The following is a 9439-nucleotide window of genomic DNA, read 5'->3' as shown; positions in this document are numbered from 1 at the left end:
ATGCAAGTGAAGGCTGTCTCATGGCTATTACAGAGCTCTGTGCATTGGTCCTCTCGCTGCTTAAAAATCCATTTTGCATCACATATGCCTCAATAAAAAAACTCTGGCGCTATGCTCCGTAGCAATGGCGAGGTGTAGAGGAGATATTGCATTTCACGAAAGACCCAAGACAACAACGACAACAAAAAAAAAGAATTCCTGGATAGAAAATTCCAACGTGGGGAAAAAAAAAAATTCTTAAACCTTCAAACCTTTACTGGTCTTGGAGCAAAGTGTAAGAATTTCACCGGTTGGGTCTTACCGGCTGCACCACTGCTTTGCAATTAGAATAGGAGGGAGTTCAGGTTCTTTAATGAGGTCTTCAACAGGCTGCAATTTCGCAATTTCCTATTTCACTCAACTCTCTTCCCCCCCACCACCACCACCACCTCCTCTTGTGTCTCTATTGGTGCTTCAGCACCGTGGACAGGTCCGGTGCAAAAGGAAAAGGCTTCCTGTTCTCTCTTGCTCTACACTGCTAACTTTCCAAGGGAATTGGGGCGGATCGCAGGCGCAAAGCATTCATTCTCCGGCTCCTTGGAGTGGATGCTATGGAAACCAAAGCGAAGATGTCATCATTTCAAGTCGAGGTGTAGCAAAGGGTGCAAGGTCCTCATTCAAGAGTTTATTAAAAAGAGACACCTTATTCTTATTCTCTTTTGTCTATAGATTGCTAATCTTGCCTTCATTATATATATATATATATATATATATATATATATATATATATATATATATATATATATATATTTACTTACAAACATTTTCTGAAAATATATACATTTTTTTTGCTTGTGTGATTTTCTTTCAGAAAATATTTATATATATATATTTTTAATTCTGTGATTTACTCTGCACTTCACAAGCCAATAAAAACAAAATAGGTTTGTAGTATAGGAAGGAGGCACAGGAATACAGGGGTCACAGAAAGTACATGAGTGTGGGGGTCTGTTGAGGCACAGGGGTCACTGGAGCACAGGAGTGCCAGAATCACTGGAGGCACAGGAATGCAGGGGTCTCTGGAGGCACAGGAGTGCAGGGGTCACTGGAGGCACAGGAGTGCAGGGGTCACTGGAGGCACAGGAATACAGGGGTCACTGGAGGCCCAGGAGTGCAGCGGTCACTGGAGGCACAGGAATGCAGGGGTTACTGGAGGCCCAGGAGTGCAGGGGTTACTGGAGGCACAGGAATACAGGGGTCACTGGAGGCCCAGGAGTGCAGGGATCACTGGAGGCACAGGAATACAGGGGTCACTGGAGGGAGGCACAAGAATACAGGGGTCACTGGAGGCACAGGAGTGCAGGGGTCACTGGAGGCACACGAGTGCAGGGGTCACAGAAAGTACAGGAGTGTGGGGGTCTCTGCAGGCACAGGAGTGCAGGGGTTACTGGAAGCACAGGGGTCACTGGGGGCACAGGAATGCAGGGGATACTGTAAGCACAGGAGTGCAGGGGTCATTGGAGGCACAGGAGTGCAGGGGTCACTGGAAGCACAGGGGTCACTGTGGGCACAGGAGTGCAGGGGTCACTGGTGGCACAGGAATGCAGGAGTCACTGGAGCCACAGGAGTGCGGGGGTCACAGAAAGTACAGGAGCGTGGGGGTCACTGGAGGCACAGGAGTGCAGGGGTCATTGGAAGCACAGCAGTGCAGGGGTGACTGGAATGCACAGGAATGCAAGGGTCACTGGAGGCACAGGAGAGCAGGGGTCACAGAAAGTACCAGAGTGTGGGGGTCTCTGGAGGCACAGGAGTCACAAAAGCACAGGGGTCACTGGAGGCACAGGAGTGCTGGGGTCACAGAAAGTACAGGAGTGTGGGGTTTACAGAAAGTACAGGAGTGTGGGGTTTACTGGAGGCACAGAGGTCACTGGAGGTGCAGGGGTCACTGGAGGCACATGAGTGCCGGGGTAACAGAAAGTACAGGAGTGTGGGGGTCACTTGTGGCACAGGAGTGCAGGGATCACTGGAGGCACAGGAGTGCAGGGGTCACAGGAAAGCAGGGGTTACAGGAGGCACATGAGTGCAGGGGTCACTGGAAGCACAGGAGTGCAGGTGTCACTTAGAGGCACAGGAGTGCAGGGGTAATTGGAAGCACAGCAGTGCAGGGGTGACTGGAGGCACAGGAGTGCAGGGGTCACTGAAGGCACAGGAGTGCGGGGGTCACTGGAAGAACAGCAGTGCAGAGGTCACTGGAGGCACAGAAAGGCAGGGGTCACTGGAGGCACAGGAGAGCGGGGGTCATTGGAGGCACAGGAGTGCAGGGGTCACTGGAACCCCAGGAGTGCAGGGGTCACAGAAAGTACAGGAGTGTGGGGGTCTCTGGAGGCACAGGGGTGCAGGGGTCACTGGAGGCACAGGGGTCACTGGGGGCACAGGAGTGCAGAGATCACTGGAGGCACAGGAATGCCGGAATTACTGGAAGCACAGGAATGCAGGGGTCACTGGAGGCACAGGAGTGCAGGGGTCACAGAAGGCACAGGGGTCACTGGAGGCACAGTGATCACTGGAGGCACAGGGGTGCATGGGGTCACTGGAGGTACAGGAGAGCAGGGGTCACTGGAGGCACAGGAGTGCAGGGGTCACTGGAAGCCCAGGAGTGCAAGGGTCACTGAAGGCACAGGAGTGGAGGGGTCACTGAAGGCACAGGAGTGGAGGGGCCACTGGAAGCACAGGCGTGCAGGGGTCACTGGAAGCACAGGGGTGCATGAGTCACAGGAGTGCGGGGTCATTGGAAGCACAGGAGTGCAGAGGCTACAGGAGGCACATGAGTGCAGGGGTCACTGTAAGCACAGGAGTGCAGGGGGTCACAGAAGGCACAGGAGTGCAGGGATCACTGGAGGCACAGGAGTGCAGGGGTCATTGGAAACACAGCAGTGCAGGGGTGACTGGAGGCACAGGAATGCAGGGGTCACTGGAGGCACAGGAGAGCGGGGGTCACTGGAAGCACAGGAGTGCAGGGGTCACTGGAAGCACAAGAGTGCGGGGGTCACTGGAGGCACAGGAGTGCGGTGGTCACTGAAGGCACAGGAGTGCGGGGGTCACAGGAGGCACAGGGGTGCGGGGGTCACAGAAGGCACAGTAGTGCGGGGGTCACTGGAAGCACAGGAGTGCAGGGGTCACTGGAAGCACAGGGTTGCAAGGGTCACAGGAGGCACTGGGGTCACTGGAGGCACAGGAGAGCAGGGGTCACTGGAGGCACAGGAGTGCAGGGGTCACTGGAAGCACAGGGGTCACAGAAGGGACAGAGGTCACTGGGGGCACAGGAAGGCAGGGGTCACTGGAGACAGAGGAATGCTGGAATCACTGGAGGCACAGGAATGCAGGGGTCACTGGAGCCACAAGAGTGCCGGGGTCATTGGAAGTACAGGGGTGCAGAGGTTACAGGAGGCACATGAGTGCAGGGGTCACTGTAAGCACAGGAGTGCAGGACTCATTGGAAGCACAGCAGTGCAGGGGTGACCAGAGGCACAGGAATGCAGGGGTCACTGGAGGCACAGGAGTGCGGGGGTCACTGGAGGCACAGGAGTGCAGGGGTCACCGGAAGCACAGGGGTGCAGGGGTCACAGGAGGCACAGGAGTGTGGGGGTCACTGGAAGCACAGGAATGCAGGGGTCACTGGAGGCACAGGACTGTGGGGGTCACTGAAGGCACAGGAGTGCAGGGGTCACTGGAAGCACAGCAGTGCAGGGGTTGCTGGAAGCACAGGAGTGTAGGGGTCACTGGAAGCCCAGGAGTGCAGGAGTCACTGGAAGCCCAGGAGTGCAGGGGTCACTGGAAGGACAGGAGTGCAGGGGTCACTGGAAGCACAAGAGTGCAGGGGTCACTGGAAGCACAGGGGTCACAGGAGGCAGAGAAGTGCAGGGGTCACTAGAGGCACAGGAGTGCAGGGGTCACAGGAAGCACAAGGGTCACTGGAGGCACAGGGGTCACTGGGGGCACAGGAAGGCAGGGGTCACTGGAGACAGAGGAATGCCAGAATCACTGGAGGCACAGGAATGCAGGGGTCACTGGAGCCACAGAAGTGCCGGGGTCACAGAAAGTATAGGAGTGTGGGGGTCACTGGAGGCACAGGAGTGCAGGGGTCACTGGAAGCCCAGGAGTGCAGGGGTCACTGGAAGGACAGGAGTGCAGGGGTCACTGGAAGCACAAGAGTGCAGGGGTCACTGGAAGCACAGGGGTGCAGGAGTCACAGGAGGCACAGAAGTGCAGGGGTCACTAGAGGCACAGGAGTGCAGGGGTCACAGGAAGCACAAGGGTCACTGGAGGCACAGGGGTCACTGGGGGCACAGGAAGGCAGGGGTCACTGGAGGCAGAGGAATGCCGGAATCACTGGAGGCACAGGAATGCAGGGGTCACTGGAGCCACAGAAGTGCCGGGGTCACAGAAAGTATAGGAGTGTGGGAGTCATTGGAGGCACAGGAGAGCAGGGATCACAGAAAGTACAGGAGTGTGGGGGTCACTTGTGGCACAGGGGGGCAGGGGTCACTGGAGGCACAGGGGTGCAGGGGTCACTGGAGGCACAGGGGTACCTGGAGGCACAGGAGTGTGGGGGTCACAGTAAGTACAGGAGTGCGGGGGTCACTGGAGGCACAGGGGTACCTGGAGGCACAGGAGTCACTGGAGGCACAGGAGTGTGGGGGTCACAGTAAGTACAGGAGTGTGGGGGTCACTGGAGGCACAGGGGTCACTGGAGGCACAGGGGTACCTGGAGGCACGGGAGTGTGGGGGTCACACTAAGTACAGGAGTGTGGGGGTCACTGGAGGCACAGGGGCTCAGCCTAAACTTAGCCACATGTTGCTTTGCCATTTGAAGCCATCCCAAACCAGAAGATCTGTCTCCTGATTGGCTGCTGTGCTGGTACTTGGAGTAAAACCTGGAAGTGCCTTCAGTCACATGCAGGAGAGGAGACCCAGCGCTAGATAGAAGAGGTGATTGTTACAATATGTCATATATATGCAAAACTACATTCATCAACCCGGTTATAATAAATATGGAAATCCAAAATGTTGAGTTTTAAATAAAGTGGGGAGGGTTAGAACCCCTGTCAGGTTTTTATTGATGTCTGTATCCCCGCCGAGACGATTTTCCTCCATTTCCTTTCCATGATGGACAGCAGAAGTGAGCGACCTCCCGAGCCGAGACACGTGTAGAATTAAAACCCAACAGAGGTTCTGACTCTTTTCACATTTTTACATCTCACAGATTTAATATTATAAAATAATGTTCCAAATTTGTATTTTACAAAGATACGAGTGAAGACGTCGCTGATTTCAATCTGTGTTGTATTGTAGGACAGACAGGAACCTTTCTCTGTCAGATATCAGGATTATCATGTCGGAAATTGATTTCTGACCTCCAAGCTTTCAAGAAAATGGAAGGTTCTCCTCCCTGCTAATGTCTGATCCCAGTGCTGAGATCTGCTGTCTTCATGATGGACTAGGAAGAGATCCAACCCTTTTCCTAGGTCACCCCCTAGTGTCCACATCAGTGCATTGCGCTTACCTGGGGAACTCCGGGGATTGAAGGGTTCCAGAGACACAAAAGATGAGAAAGAAAGAAAAGAAACAAGTAAGTGGGACTCACACAGTGATAAAGTGCCAGGAAAAAGTGTTCATACCCCTTGAACTTCTCCACATTTTCTCATGTTACACCCAAAAACGTAAATGTATTTTATTGGAATTTTATGTGATGGACCAACACAAAGTGGCACATAATTGTGAAGTGGAAGGAAAATGATAAAAGATACAAATAAATGTGTGAAAAGTGTGGGGGGAGGGGCATTTGTATGGCGCCCCCCCCCCCGGAGTCAGTACTTTGTAGAACCCCCTTTCTCTCCAAGTCTTTTTGGGGGTGTCTCTACCAGCTTTGCACATCTAGAGAGGACATTTCTGCCCATTCTTCTTCTTTGTAAAATATCTCAAGCTCTGTCAGATTGGATGGAGAGCGTCTGTGATCAGCAATTTTAAAGTCTTGCCACAGATTCTCAATGGGATTTAGGTCTGGACTGTGACTGGGCCATTCTAACACATGAATATGCTTTGATGTAAACCATTCCATTGTAGCTCTGGCTGGATGTTTCGGGTCGTTGTCCTGCTGGAAGGTGAACCTCCGCCCCGGTCTCAAGTCTTTTGCAGACTCTAACAGGTTTTCTTCTAAGATTGTCCTGTATTTGTCTCCATCCATCTTCCCATCAACTCTGACCAGCTGCCCTGTCCCTGCTGAAGAAAACCATCCCCACCACATGATGCTGCCACCACCATGTCTCACGGTGGGGATGGTGTGTTCGGGGGGATGGGCAGTGTTAGTTTTCCCCACACATAGCGTTTTGCTTTTTGGCCAAAAAGCTCACATTTTGGTCTCATCTGACCAGATCACCTTCTTCCACATGTTTGCTGCCCCCTCCCCCACATGGCTTCTCACAAACTACAAACAGGACTTCTTATGACTTTCTTTCTCCAATGTCTTTCTTCTTGTCACTCTTCCATAAAGGGCAGATTTGTGGAGAGACGACTAATAGTTGTCCTGTGGACAGATTCTCCCCCCTGAGCTGTGGATCTCTGCAGCTCCTCCAGAGTCACCATGGACCTCTTGGCTCTTCTCTGATGAATGCTCTCCTTGCCCGGCCCGGTCAGTTTAGGTGGACGGCCATGTCTTGGTAGGTTTGCAGTTGTGCCCATACTCTTTCCATTTTCCGATGATGGATTGAACAGAGCTCCGTGAGATGATCAAAGCTTGGGAGATTCCTTTATAACCTAACCCTGCTTTATACTTCTCCACAACTTTATCCCTGACCTGTCTGGTGTGTTCCTTGGCCTTCATGATGCTGTTTGTTCACTAAGCTTCTCTAACAAACCTCTGAGGGCTTCACAGAACAGCTGTATTTATACTGAGATTAAATGACACACAGGTGGACTGAATTTACTAATTAGGTGATTCTGAAGGCGATTGGTTCCACTAGATTTTAGTTGGGGGTATCGGAGTAAAGGGGGCTGAATACAAATTTCACATATTTGTATCATTTATCATTTTCCTTCCACTTCACAATTATGTGTCACTTTGTGTTGGTCCATCACATAAAATCCCAATAAAATACATTGAGGTTTTTGGTTGTAACCTGACAACAAGTGGGAAATGTCATGGGGTATGAATACTTTTTCAGGGCTCTATAGGTATTTGGCACAGACGAAGGCTTTCAGTTCTCAGACTCTCCTCAGGAAATCCTCCAGTTCTTTATCTGATACAATGTAAATCTTTTCCGTGTGTCCATTGATCTGATTGGCTGATGTCACGGTGGAGGAATTGCACAGGACTTCATATAATAATATTTACTCTCCAGATCTCGTCTTCCTCTGTGATGTTTCTATTGGTCGGTGGGAGGGGGTGGGGGGGTTGGGGGGGTCTCTGGTCCTCACACTCATAGGGGGGTCTCTCATTCCTCCCACCAGTTCACCAGAAGGAGACGAGTTTTCCCGACATTTCCTAATTGCAGGTTATTAGTGACCAGACAAAGGCAGACAATTGGTGTGATGGAGAGATAATCATCCCCACCACAAGGAGGCACTTCACCCCACCCCCGATGACGTGACCCCCCGATGGCAGATAATTGGACAAATTATTATTATTATTTCTACAAGGAGGAAATCCCCGACAATCAGGGATAGGAGGAGGGGGGCTGAGCGCCTTCATGTCCAGGAAATCCCAAAGACGTTTAGAAGACTTAGGTGCGATTTGTGCCTTTTTGGTAAAATGAATTGGTGGGGGGGGGGGGGGGGGGGGAGTTCCGTCCATTCCCTTCAGTCTGGCACATGTGTAGCGGCTCCTCTCCTGGACTGAAACAGCTTCCTTTGATTTCACCGCACACTGTGAGCTTCTCGCCATGTGCATTAGAAGCTGCGGCAAGTCAGACAGAGCCCCCGCCCTCATTTCCTTGCTGGAGGACGTCCAGCATCATTTAGCTTCTCCTGCAGCCTCTTTGCAGCCGCTTCCTGTCTACCTACTTGCAGTCCAGCGATGGCTCCGTGGCGTTTCTGAGGACGGGTTTCCTGATGGTGACAAACAGTGGACTGTGTCTCTGTAATGTGTTTTCTGAAATGGCCTTCAGAAGCCTGTGTGACAGGGTGACAACACAAACAGGGGCTTTAGTTCATCTATATTGCAGGACAAGGAGCCCCTCTGTGGCCGGTCCCGACTCTGCTCTGTACAATGCAAATACTCCACTGGATGAAGTGCTCAGGACGGGTCAGTGACCTGCACTGCAATACAAAAAGGATAGACCTCTGCTCCAATCCAAATAGCTTCTACATAGAAATAACCCATCAGGTCCCCTCTACATCGGGATCCCCATCAGATTCCCCCCTTATATCAAAGCCCCCTCTACACCAGGATTCCCATCAGAGTGTACCCTTATATTAGGGTCTCCATCAGAACGCCCCTTAATTTCAGGGTCTCCATCAACGTCTTCCCTTATATCAGGGTCTTCATCAGGTTCTTCCCTTATATCAGGGTCTCCATCAGAGCCCCTCCTTATATCAGGGTCTCCATCAGAGTCTTCCCTTATATCAGGGTCTCCATCGGGGTCTTCCCTTATATCAGGGTCTCCATCAGAGCCCCCCCTTATATCAGGGTCTCCATCAGAGTCTTCCCTTATATCAGGGTTTCCATCAGGGTCTTTCCTTATATCAGGGTCTCCATCAGAGTCTTCCCCTCTATCAGGGTCTCCATCAGGGTCTTCCCTTATATCAGGGTCTCCATCAGGGTCTTCCCCTCTATCAGGGTCTCTATCAGGGTCTTCCCTTATATCAGGGTCTCCATCAGAGTCTTCCCCTCTATCAGGGTCTCCATCAGGGTCTTCCCTTATATCAGGGTCTCCATCAGAGTCTTCCCTTATATCAGGGTCTCCATCAGAGTCTTCCCTTATATCAGGGTCTCCATCAGGGTCTTCCCTTATATCAGGGTCTTCACTTATATCAGGATCTCCATCAGAGTCTTCCCTTATATCAGGGTCTCCATCAGGGTCTTCACTTATATCAGGGTCTCCATCAGAGTCTTCCCTTATATCAGGGTCTCCATCAGAGTCTTCCCTTATATCAGGGTCTCCATCAGAGTCTTCCCTTATATCAGGGTCTCCATCAGGGTCTTCCCCTCTATCAGGGTCTCCATCAGAGTCTTCCCTTATATCAGGGTTTTCATCAAAGTCCCTCTTATATTAGGGTCTCCATCAGATCCCCCCTTATATTATTAGGGTCGCCATCAGAGCCCTCCTATATCAAGGTCCCCATCAGAGTTCCCCCTTACATCATAATCTCTATCAGGGTCCCTATCAGAGTTCCCCTGACATTCAGGTATCCATCATAGTACTCTTCTACAGCAGGATCTTGACTAGAGTACCCCCTTACATCA

The 9439-nt window shown here is 51.7% G+C and overlaps 1 protein-coding gene across 1 annotated transcript in view; it reads right to left on the bottom strand.

Moving 5' to 3' along the window:
* The window catches only part of SLC17A6 (solute carrier family 17 member 6), a 119318-nt gene extending 118754 nt beyond the window's left edge, over positions 1-564 (bottom strand). Inside the window, exon 1 of the mRNA XM_077453613.1 lies at positions 1-564. This exon is cut by the window's left edge and continues 331 nt beyond it. The gene's annotated coding sequence lies outside the window, so the exon portion shown is untranslated.
* Between the last annotated feature and the right edge of the window lie 8875 nt (positions 565-9439).

Source organism: Lithobates pipiens, unplaced genomic scaffold (assembly GCF_037356315.1).
Source record: "Lithobates pipiens isolate NorthernLeopardFrog02 unplaced genomic scaffold, aLitPip1_a1.2 Scaffold_24, whole genome shotgun sequence".
Lineage (NCBI taxonomy): Eukaryota > Metazoa > Chordata > Amphibia > Anura > Ranidae > Lithobates > Lithobates pipiens.
Note: the sequence above shows the minus strand (reverse complement) of the source record. Positions and strands in the feature narration are given on the sequence as shown.